Source organism: Hemitrygon akajei, chromosome 8, assembly GCF_048418815.1.
Source record: "Hemitrygon akajei chromosome 8, sHemAka1.3, whole genome shotgun sequence".
NCBI lineage: Eukaryota > Metazoa > Chordata > Chondrichthyes > Myliobatiformes > Dasyatidae > Hemitrygon > Hemitrygon akajei.
Window position 1 is genome coordinate 180,998,950 of NC_133131.1, and position 13,011 is coordinate 181,011,960.

Below are 13,011 nucleotides of genomic sequence, written 5' to 3' on the forward strand. Positions count from 1 at the left end.
AATCCATTGCCACACTGTCTACATCTGGTATATTTAAAACACAGGTTGATATGTTCTTGATTAGTAAGGATACCAAAGGTTATGGGGAGGGAGAAGGAGAATGGGGTTCAGAGGAATAATAAATTAGCCATGATGAAAAGGCACAGCAGACACAATGGGCTGAATTGCATAATTCTTCTCTTATGTTTTATGGGCTTTATAAACACACCCATGGGTTAGATATACTCCTGCTGAATATATGGCACATACCCTCATGGGACAATGAGAAGGACAGAAGTGCAGCCTGCCCTAAGGGGAAGATCTCTGCAAATCCAGTGGGGGGTGGTGGTGGAGAGGAATCTTTGTAAACCCAATGGGAGTAGAGAGGGATCTCTGCAAAGTCAGTGGGAGGGGAGAGGGATCTCTGCAACAGTGGAAGGGGAGAGAAAGATTTCTGCAAACCCGGGGGGGGGGGGGGAGAAGAGGGATCTCTACAAACCTGGGGTGGGGGGTGGAGAGGGATCTCTGTAACACAGTGGGAGGGGGAGAGGGATCTTTGCAAACCTGCGGGGAGAGAGATCGCTGCAAACCCAGGGTGGGGGGGCAGAGAGGGTTATCTGAAAACCCGGGGAGGGGAGAGGGATCTCTGCAAACCCGGGGTGCGGGGGCAGAGAGGGTTATCTGAAAACCAGGGGAGGGGAGAGGGATCTCTGCAAACCCGGGGTGGGGGGGCAGAGAGGGTTATCTGAAAACCTCGGGAGGGGAGAGGGATCTCTGTAAATCTGGGGGGGTGGGGCGGGTGAGAGATCTCTGCAAACCGGGGGGGAAGGAGAGGGATCTCTGTGACACAGTGGGAGGGGAGAAGGATCTTTGCAAACCCAATGGGATGGGGGAAGGAATTCCACAAACGAAGCGTGAGAGGGCCAGGGATCTCCACAAATGTAGTGCAAGTGTGGAGAGAGGAGGGGGTTCTCCGCAAACACAGCAGGAAAGGGGAGAGGGATCTCTCACTGGGAGGGGGAAGGGAGTGCTGGACTGTCATTTGGAGGGGGAGGAAGTGTCCCTCTGTCACTAAGATTGGGAAGGGAGTGCCACTCCATCACTGGTAGGGGAGAGGAAGGTTTGGACTGTCACTGGGAGGGGGCAGAGTGTCCGACTGTCACTGCAAAGGGGGAGGGAGTGCAGACTGTCACCGGGAAGGGGGAGGGAGTGTCACTCTGTCACAGTGACAGTCTAACACCACCCTTTCCAAGTGACAGACTGCCATTCCCTTCCCCTTCCATGAAACACTCTGACACTCCCTTCCCATCTCCCAGTAACAATCTGACACTCCTTCCCCTCTCCCGGAGAGTCCAGCACTCTCTCCCCCCTCCCAGTGACAGGCTGACACTCTCAACACCCTGCCAGTAACAGACTGACACACCCAACCTCCTCCCAGTGACAGGTTGACACTCCCTTCCGCCTCCCAGTGACAGACTGACACCCAACGTCCTCCTAGTGAAAGCCTGACACATCCTCGCTCCTTCCAGTAACAGACTGGCACTCCCTCCCCACTCCCAGTGACCGACTGATACTCCCAACGCCCTGCCAGTGACAAACTGACACTCTCAACGTGCTCCCAGTGACTCGTTGACACTCCTAAAGCCCTCCCAGTGACAGGCTGACAGTCCCACCCCCATCTCATAGAAACAGAGAAACCCTACAGGCCCATCGGCCCACAGAGCGGTGCCAAACATGTCCTCAGCTGAGAAATTACCCACAAGCCCTCTATTTTTCTATGCTCCACCTTAAAACTGTGCCCTCTCATGCTAGCCATTTCAGCCCTGGCTATCCACATGATCAATCCCTCTCATCATCTTATACACCTCTATCCAGTGACCTCTCATCCTCTGTTGCTTCAAGGAAAAAAGGCCAAGTTCACTTAACCTATTCCAGTAAGGGATATTCTCCATTCGAGGCAACATCCTTGTACATCTCCTCAGCACCCTTTCTATGGTTTCCACATCCTTTCTGTAGTGAGGTGACCAGAACTGAGCACAGTACTCCAAGTGGAGTCTGACCAGGTCCTATATAGCCGCAACATTGCCTCACGGCTCCTAAATTCAATCACATGATTGATGAGGACCAATGCACCGTATGCTTTCTTCGCCACAGAGTCAATCTGCACAGCAGCTTTGAGTGTCTTATGGACTCAGACCCAAAGATCCCTCTGATCCTCCACACTGCCAACAGTCTTACAATTAATACTATATTCTGTCATCATATTTGATGTACCAAAATGAACCACCTCACACTTATCTGAGTTGAACTCCATCTGCCACTTCTCAGCCCAGTTTTGCATCCTATCAATGTCCCACTGTAGCCTCTGACAGCCCTCCACACTATCCACAACACCTCCAACCTTTGCTCAACAAATTTACTAACCCATCCCTCCACTTCCTCATCCAGGTCATTTATAAAAATCATGAGGCGTAGGGGTCCCAGAACAGAGACCCATTGGTGACCGACCTCCATGCAAATTATGGCCCTTCTACATCTACTCTTTGCCTTCTGTAGGCAAGCCAGTTCTGGATCCACAAACCAATTTCCCCTTGGATCCCAAGTCTCCTTACTTTCTCAATAAGGTTTCATGGGGTACCTTCTCAAATGCCTTGCTGAAATCCATATACACTACGTCTACTGCTCTACATTCATCAATGTGTTTAGTCACATCCTCAAAAAATTCAATCAGGCTCGTAAGGCATGACCTGCCTTTTACAAAGCCATGCTGACTATTCCTAATCATATTATGCCTCTCCAAAAGTTCATGAATCCTGCCTCTCGGGATCGTCTCCATCAACTTACCAACCACTGAAGTAAGACTCACTGGTCTATAACTTCCTGGACTATCTCTACTCCCTTTCTTGAATAAGGGACAACATCTGCAACCCTCCAATCCTCCGGAACCTCTCCCGTCCCCACTGATGAAGGATCATCGCCAGAGGCTCAGCAATCTCCACCCTTCTGGGGTACATCTCGTCCGGTCCCAGTGACTTATCCAACTAGATGCTTTCCAAAAGCTCCTGCACAAGCTCTTTCTTAATATCTACATGCTCAAGCTTTTCAGTCTGCTGAAAGCCATCCCTACAATCGTCAAGATCCTTTTCCGTAGTGAATACTGAAGCAAAGTATTCATTAAGTAGCTCTGCTATCTCCTCCAGTTCCATACACATTTTTCCACTGTCACATTTGATTGGTCCTATTCTCTTACATCTTATCCTCTTGCTCTTAACATACTTGTAGAATGCTTCAGGGTTTTCCTTAATCTGGTCCGCCAAGGCCTTCTCATGGCCCCTTCTGGCTCTCCTAATTTCTTTCTTGAGCTCCTTCCTGCTAGCCTTGTAATGTTCTACCTCTCTATCATTACCTAGCTTTTTGAACCTTTCTTCTTTTCTTCTTGACGAGATTTACAACAGCCTTTGTCCACCACAGTCCCTGTACCCTACCATCCTTTCCCTGTCTCATTGGAATGTACCCATGCAGAACTCTGTGCAAATATCCCCTGAACGTTTGCCACATTTCTTCCATACATTTCCCTGAGAACATCTGTTTCCAATTTATGCTTCCAAGTTCCTGCCTGATAGCCTCATATTTCCCCTTACTCCAATTACACACTTTCCTAACTTGTCTGTTCCTATTCCTCTCCAATGATATGGTAAAAGAGATGAAATTGTGATCACTATCTCCAAAATGCTCTCCCACTGAAGATCTGACACCCGATGAGGTACATTTCCCAATACCAGATCAAGTATAGCCTTCCCTCTTGTATGATTATCTACATATTGTGTCAAAAAACTTTCTTGAACACACCTAACAAACTCCACTCCATCTAAACCCCTCGCTCTAGCAACATGCCAATCTATATTTGGGAAATTAAAATCTCCCACCATGACAACCATGTTATCATTACACATTTCCAGAATTTGTCTCCCTATCTGCTCCTCAATATCCCTGTTACTATTGGGTGGTCTATAAAAAACACCCAGTAGAGTTATTGACCCCTTCCTGTTCCTAACCTCCACCCACAGAGACTCTGTAGACAATCCCTCCATGTCTTCCTCCTTTTCGGCAGCCATGACACATCTCTGATCAACAGTACTGTGACCCAACTCTCAGTGACAGTCCAGCAATTCCATCCCCCCTCCCAGTGACTGGCATTCTCTCCCCTCTCCCAGTGACAGTCTAACACTCCCTGCCCCCTCCTAATGGTTGTCTGTTACTTCCCTGCTCCTCCCATTGATGGTTCAGCGCACCCTCCCTCTTACTGAGACAGAAAGACACTCCTTCCCCCCTCCCAGCGACAGACCGACACACCCTACACTCCCCACAGTGACAGACTGACACTCCCTCCCCATCCCAGTAACAGACCTACACACCCTCCACCTCCCGGTGACAGACCAACACACTCTCCCTCCTCCCAGTGACAGACCGACACACCCTCCACCTCCCGGTGACAGACTGACCCTCCCTCCCCCCTCCCAGTGACAGACTGACACACCCTCCCCCTCCCAGTTACAGACCAACACACCCTCCCTCTCCCAGTGACAGACCGACACACCCTACACCCTCACAGTGACAAACTGACACTCCCTCCCCATCCTAGTGACAGCCCGACACACCCTACACCCTCCCAGTGATAGACCAACACTCCCTCAGTAAGGCATTTGATAAGGTTCCACACGGTAGGCTTATTCAGAAAATCAGAAGGCATGGGATCCAGGGAAATTTGGCCAGGTGGATTCAGAATTGGCTTGCCTGCAGAAAGCAGTGGGTCGTAGTGGAAGGAGTACATTCGGATTGGAGGGTTGTGAGTAGTGCTGTCCCACATGGATCGGTTGTGGGACCTCTACTTTTCGTGATTATTATTAACCACCTGAATGTGGAGATAGAAGGGTGGGTTGGCAAGTTTGCAGACGACACAAAAGTTGGTGGTGTTGTGGATAGTGTAGAGGATTGTCGAAGATTGCAGAGAGACATTGATAGGATGCAGAAGTGGCAGATGGAGTTCAACCCGGAGAAGTGTGAGGTGGTACACTTTGGAAGGACAAACTCCAAGGCAGAGTACAAAGTAAATGGCAGGATACTTGGTAGTGTGGAGGAGCAGAGGGATCTGTGGGTACATGTCCACAGATCCCTGAAAGTTGCCTTACAGGTAGATAGGGTACTTAAGAAAGCTTATGGGGTGTTAGCTTTCATAAATTGCGGGATAGAGTTTAAGAGTCGCGAGGTAATGATGCAGCTCTATAAAACTCTGGTTAGGCCACACTTGGAGTACTGTGTCCAGTTCTGGTCGCCTCAGTATAGGAAGGATGTGGAAGCATTGGATTTACTATGATGCTGCCTGGTTTAGAGTGTATGCATTATGATCAGAGATTAAGGGAGCTAGGGCATTACTCTTTGGAGAGAATGAGGATGAGAAGAGACATGATAGAGGTATACAAGATATTAAGAGGAACAGATAGAGTGGACAGCCAGCGCCTCTTCCCCAGGGCACCACTGCTCAATACAGAGGATATGGCTTTAAGGTAAGGGGTGGGAAGTTCAAGGGGGATATTAGAGGAAGGTTTTTTACTCAGAGAGTGGTTGGTGCGTGGAATGCACTGCCTGAGTCAGTGGTGGAGGCAGATACACTAGTGAAATTTAAGAGACTACTAGAGAGGCATATGGAGGAATTTAAGGTGGGGTTATATGGGAGGCAGGGTTTAAGTGTCGGCACAACATTGTGGGCCCAAGGGCCTATACTGTCCTGTACTATTCTATGTTCCCTCCCCCCTCCCAGTGCCAGACACACGCTCCCCCTCACTGACAGACAAACACTTCCTCCCCCCCCCTCAGTGACAGAGTGACAATCACTCCCCGTCCCAGCGACAGACCGACACAACCTCTCCCGCCCAGTGACAGACTGACACTCTGACTCCCTCCTCCCAGTGACAGACACTCCCTTCCCTTCCCTGGTGACAGATAGACACACCCTCCCCATCCCAGTGACAGACTGACACACCCTGCCCCCTCCCAGTGACAGACACACCCTCCACCCTCACAGTGACAGACCGACACACCCTGCCCCCTCCCAGTGACAGACTGATACACCCTCCCCCTTATAGTGACAGACCAACACAGTTCAACCCTTCCAGTAACAGGGTGAGGGAGTGTCCCTCTGTTACTGGGAGTGGGATGAGAGTGTCAGACTGTGTCTGGGAGTGGGAAGGGAGTGCTGGACTGTCACTGGGAGAGGGAAAGGTATGTCCCTCTGTCATTGGGAGAGGGGAGTAAGTGCTGGACTGTTACGGGGAGAGGAGAGGGAATGTCTGTCTGTCACGGGGAGATGGGAGGGTGTGCCGGACTGTCACTGGTAGGGGGAGGGAGGGGAGTGCCTCTCTGTCACTGCGAGGGGGGGAAGGAGTACCTGTCTGTCACTGGGAAGGGATAAGGAGAGTCGGACTGTCACTGGGATGAAAGAGGGATCTCAGATCCTGTTAAGCAAGGATTGCTGGATTGTCAATATGAAAGGCAGGGTTATGCTAGATTGCTGGAGAGGGGGAGAGGGAAAAGGCACTGGACTTCAAAGGGAGATGGTACTAGATTATGACACAGCACAGAAACAGTCCATTTAGTCCATGTCGTCCTTTCCCACCATGATGCCGAGGTAGTCCAATCCCATTTTATTGCATTGGACTTATCCCTCTATGACTTTTCTCTCCATATTGGTCCAAAAGCCTTTTAAACATGGTATTTTTACCTGACTCCACCACCAGTGATACCACTATGTCTGTGAAAAAAACGGATCCCTAAAATCTCTTAAATTTTACCCCTCTTGCCTTAAACCTGAGTCCTTCAGTTTCCAACTCTCTGCCCGGGAACAATATCTACTCTACCTCTGCCATTCAGTGTTTTATAAATCTCTGTAAGTCACCCCTCAATCCCTCCGTTCCAATGGGAACCAGCTCAGCCTAGCTAATTTCTCCTTATAACTGCTGCCTGCACTCCAGGTAACATCCTGCTGAATCTCTTCTGCACCCTGTCACAGTGCAGCTTCCTTTCAGCACTGACCTTCCCACATTGGCAGTTCTTAATTTTATGTTCCCTCCCCATAACGTCACCCCTCAGCCTTGTACATTCCAGGGACAGCAGTCTCCCTGTAACTCAAGCTCTCCAATCCGAGTAACATTCTTGGAATAACAGTCAGCAGCAAAGACACAGGCCTTCCAGCCCAACTGATCTATACCAACCATGGTGCCTACCAAATTAGTCCCATTTGCCTGTATTTGACCCATATCCCTCTAAACCCCTCCTATCCAGGTAATTGTCTAATTTATTCTAAACATTATTATTGTACCTGCCTCAGCCACCTCCTCTGACAGCTCAATTCATACATGGACCACCCTCTATGTGAGGAATTTGCTCTTCAAGTCCCTTTTAAATCCCTCACCTAAAACATCTGCACTCTAGTTTTTAGCTCCCCTTCCCTGGGAAACAGACTATATGCGTTCACCCTACTGACTCCTCTAATGGTTCTATACTCCTATATAAGGGCACCACTCAATATCCTACATTCCAAGGAATAAAGTTCTAGCCTATCCAACCTCTCCCTCAAACTCAGGTCCTCTATTCCTGGCAACACCCTTATAAATTTTATATACAATCTTTCTGATTTAATTATGTCATTCCTGGAACAGACTGACCAAAACTGTACGCTATGCTCTAAGTGCCGTTTCCAATCTCTTGTACAAGTGTAACATAATATCCCCTGTACTCAGTGACCTGACTGATCAAAACCACTAGGCCAATACTTTCTTCACCACCCTGTCTATCTATGACACTGCTTTCAACAATGTACTTGTGATCCTAGGTCCCTCTGTCCTACAAACCTCCTCGGGGCTGACAATTCCAACCGATGTTTGACTTCCAAAGAGGGAACACTTGGCACTTATCCACATTAAACATCATTTGTTAATCACTCAACTGATCCAGATACCCCATTTGTCAATCTTCAGCCTACTCAGCTGATCCCTCTATAATTCTTGACAGCCTTTACTGTCCACCTAAGACCACAAGACACAGCAGCAGAATTAGGCCATCTGGTCCATCGAATCTGATCCACCATTCAATCATGGCTGATCCTTTTTTCCTCTCCTCCTCAACCCCAGTTCCCGGCCTTCTCCCTGTACCCTCTGATGGCATGTCCAATCAAGAACCTATCAATCTCTGCCTCAAATACACACAACGACCTGGCCTCCACAGCTGCATGTGGCAACAAATTCTACAAATTCACCACCCTTTGGCTAAATAAATTTCTCCACATCCTTGCTTTGAAAAGACGCCCCCTCTATCTTGAGGATGTGCCCTCCTGTCCTAGACTCTCCCACCACGGGAAACATCCTTTCCACATCTACTCTCTCCAGGCCTTTCAACATTCGAAAGGTTTCAATGAGATCCCCTCTCATCCTTCTGAATTCCAGTGAGTACAGACTCAGAGCCATCAAATGTTCCTCGTATGATAATCCTTTCATTCCTGGAATCATCTTTGTGAACCTCCTCTGGACCCTATCCAATGCCAGCATAGCTTTTCTAAGATGAGGGGCCCAAAACTGTTCACAATACTCAAGGTGAGGCCTCACCAGTGCCTTATAAAGCCTCAGCATCACACATCCTCTTTTACAATCATCCCCAAACTTAATAACTGGGCCTTGTATATCATATCCATTTTTGCATCTTTTCCAGTTTAATGAGATTCTTCCTATCAATGAGTGAGCAGATCTGCGCTCACTACTTCAAGTGTGGTCTCACCAACATCCTAACTCTTGTACTCAGTGCCCTGACTGTTGAGAGCAAGTATGTTAAACAGCTTCTTCATCACCAGTGTTGCCACTTTCAGCAGCTATGTACCTGCACCTCCAGATCCTCTAGTTCTACAACTCTCCCCCCCCCCCCCCCCCCACTGCCCCCAGAACACTGCTATTCACTGTACAAGGCCTATCTTTCTTTAACTGGCCAAATTTTTTATTTATTTTATTTACTGATACAGCATGAAGTCTTCCCTTCTGGCTCTCTGAGCCAGACCACCCAGCAGAAGCTGACAACCCCAAGTAACCATAACCTAACACAAGACAATTTACAATGACCAATTAATTTATCCAATACATCTTTGGAGTATGAGAGGAAACCAGAGCATCCAGGGAAATCCCAAACATTCCACAGGGAGGATGTACAGACTCCTTACAAAATGGCACCAGAATTGAACTGCAAACTCTGGATGCCCTGAACTATAATAGTGTCACACTAACTGCGAGGCTATTGTGGTTTTAATGTATCACTTCACACTTGCCTCAGCTAAATTCTGCCTGCCATTCATCTGGTCACTTTGCAACTTTCCCTGCTGTGACCTCAGACAACTTCTTCACTGTCACCACACCACCAATGCTGGTGTCATCAGTGAACCCTCTAACCATAGCACCTAAATTCTCACCCAAAACATTAATGTAGAAACAGGGGCCCAGCACTGACTCCTGTGGCACACCAGTCAAAAACCAACTCTCCACAACAACCATCTCCTTCCACATGATTAATTTTGTACCTAATTAGCTAGCTCACCATGGATGACATTTGGCCTAACCAATGTTTCATAGAGTTGTACCAAGACCTCCCTGCTTTTTTATTTTGTGCCCTTCTAATGAAGATGAATATCCTGAATGCCTCCTTCACCACCCAGTCTACTTGTGCTGCCAACCTCAGTGACTGTGCCCTTTGCTCCTTTCAGTACTTCTGAGGGTTCTGTCATTTCCATGGGGAACACTGCTATAATCCCATTAAAGGAAGGTGAGAATGTAGCACCCTACTGGAAAAAGGGAGGGATCACTGGAATTCCAGTGTGAGAGAGGAGGGAACACTGGGTTGTGGAGGGAGGGATGGGAGGGTATTGGTCTCTGGGAGATATGGCTGCTTCGATGCCGTGGGACGAAACAGCAGCAGAACATAATGAGACATTGGGTGTAGAACCACAGTAAGGTGGAGAAGAGATACAACAGTGATACAGCACTGAACACAATAAGGGAGGGTGATGGATATTCAGATGATTAACATTCACACAATCAAACAGCCTGACCCAGATCCTGGTCTCCTGAACCTCCAGGATCCCAGAACAATCCCAATTAAGGAACTATCCAGATCCAAGATCCAGAACAGACCAGATGCCAGCATTGTCCAGCTGCAGGAAATGGAATATTGTCTGCCTGAGTCAGAGTGGGTTTACAACCCAGAACATGGACCAGCAGAACCTGGGACAGGGGCAGCCCTGTGGTACATGGCCAAACCGCAGCAGAGAGAGAGAGAGAGAGAGAGACAGACAGACAGACAGACAGATTGATGGTCAGGCAATGTGGAGCATGCAGTTACGATGGTAATGGCTGGTGTGACAAACTGCATTTACCTCCGTGACTGCCCCAACACAAACATTTGGGCAGGCAGCTGCTGCATTGGAAAGGTGAGAAGCAGAGCAAAAATAAGAATGTGTCTTCCAGCAAAGAAAAGGCAGCTTAAAATCACCAATACCAGTCAGTGTGGGTCATGCACAGTGCCACATACCCATGGGAACATTGACCATTCTCTCGTCAAATCCATCCCCTCTCTTATCACTCTACACATTTCCACATTCACCTCACTTCACAATCTTTTACACACTGTCTCCCCACACCCATTTACACACTGCCCCTCATACACTACAGACCCACATACACACTCACTACCCCTCATTCACTACACATTCACTTAATTAATCACCACCCTTTACACCCTACACACTCACTTATTCACTCACACCAGCCCTTATACACAGTCCATCAGCATTCTTCTACACTGCCTGTGCCACGTGATAGTGAGTATAGGAATAGAGTGAGGTGGAGGATAAATGTGTGGTTGAGGGTTGGAGCGGGGGCAAGGATTCAGATTTCTGGATCATTGGGACCTCTTTTAGGGCAGGAGTTACCTGTACAAAAAGGACGTGTTGCACTTGAATCCTAGGGAGACAATATCCTGACAGGGAGGTTTGCTAAGGCTACTGGGGAGAGTTTAAACTAGGATTGCTGGGGGGGTGGAAACCGAACTGAAGAGACGGAGGAAGAGGCAGTTGGCTCACAAATAGAGAAAGCTCAGAGACAGTGCAAGAGGGAGGATAGGCAGGTGATCGAGAAGGGACACGCTCAGACCGATGGTTTTAGATGTGTCTATTTTAATGCAAGGACATTGAACAAAGCAGATGAGCTTAGAGCGTGGGTCAGTACTTGGAGCTCTGATGTTATGGCCATGACAGAGACTTGGATAGCTCAGGGGCAGGAATGGTTACTTCAAGTGCTAGGCTTTAGATGTTTCAGAAAGGACAGGAGGGAGGCAAGAGGTGGGTGTGTGGCACTGTTGATCAGAGATAGTGTCACAGCCGTAGAAAAGGAGGAAGACATGGAGGGATTGTCTACAGAGTGTCTACGGGTGGAAGTTAGGAACAGGCAGGGGTCAATATCTCTACTGGGTGTTTTTTATAGACCACCCAATAGTAACAGGGACATCGAGGAGCAGATAGGGAGACACATTCTGCAAAGGTGTAAGAATAGCAGGGCTGTGGTGGTGGGAGATTTTAGTTTCCCAAATATCGATTGGCATGTCCCTAGTGAGGGGCTTAGATGGGGTGGAGTTTGTTAGGTGTGTTCAAGAAGGTTTCTTGACACAATATTTAGATAAGCCTACAAGAGGAGAGGCTGTACTTGATCTGGTATTGGGAAATGAACCTGGTCAGGTGTCAGATCTCTCAGTGGGAGAGCATTTTGGAGATGGTGATCACAACACTATCTCCTTTACCACAGCATTGGAGAGGGATAGGAATAGACAAGTTAGTAAAGTGTTTAATTGGAGTGAGGGGAAATATGAGGCTATCAGGTAGGAACCCAGAAACATAAATTCGGAACAGATGTTCTCAAGGAAATGTACGGAAGAAACGTGGCAAATGTTCAGGGGATATTTGCGTGGAGTTCTGCACAGATACGTTCCAATGAGACAGGGAAAGGATGGTAGAGAACAGGAACCGCGGTGCACAAAGGCTGTTGTAAATCTAGTCAAGAAGAAGAACTAATGAAAGGTTCAAAAAGCTAGGTAATGATAGAGAGCCGGAAGATTATAAGGCTAGCAGGAAGGAGCTCAAGAAAGAAATCAGGAGAGCCAGAAGGGGCCATGAGAAGGCCTTGGCGGACCAGATTAAGGAAAACCCCAAGGCAGTCTTCAAGTATGTTAAGAGCAAGAGGATAAGGTGTGAAAGAATAGGACCAATCAAGTGTGACAGTGGAAGAGTGTGTATGGAACCGGAGGAGATAGCAGAAGACAGGTTACTGTCGATGCAATGCTCCTCAGACAGGATGAAGAGGTCAATACTCCCCAATGCCATTAGGCTTTACAATTCAACTGCCAGGACTTAAGAACTTTTTTAAAGCTATTATTAATGCTTTTTGAGTTAGTGATTTAGATGCATATCATATTATTACTGAGTTAAGTATTGTATGTAATGAGTTTTTGCTACAACAAGTGTATGGGACATTGGAAAAAATGTTGAATTTCCCCATGGGGATGAATAAAGTATCTATCTATCTATCTATCTATCTAATGAATACTTTGCTTCAGTATTCACTACTGAAAAGGATCTTGGCAATCGTAGGGACGGCTTACAGCAGACTGAAAAGCTTGAACTTGTAGATATTAAGAAAGAGGTTGTACTGGAGCTTTTGGAAAGTGTCAAGTTGATGAGAGGAATTGATCATGTGGACAGTCAGAGGCTTTTTACCAGGGCTGAAATGGCTAGCATGAGAGGGCACAGTATTAAGGTGCTTGGAAGTAGGTACACAGGGTCTTTAAGAGACTGCTGGACAGGTATATGGAGCTCAGAATAATAGAGGGCTATGGGTAACCCCAGGTAATTTCTCAGGTAAGGACATGTTTGGCATAGCTTTGTGGGCCGAA

At 47.7% G+C, this 13,011-nt stretch overlaps 1 protein-coding gene across 15 annotated transcripts in view; it reads right to left on the bottom strand.

Annotated features, from left to right (window-relative positions):
* Window positions 1–13,011, bottom strand: part of LOC140732488 (plectin-like) — a 384,936-nt gene that overhangs the window by 52,835 nt on the left and 319,090 nt on the right. The window lies entirely within an intron of this gene.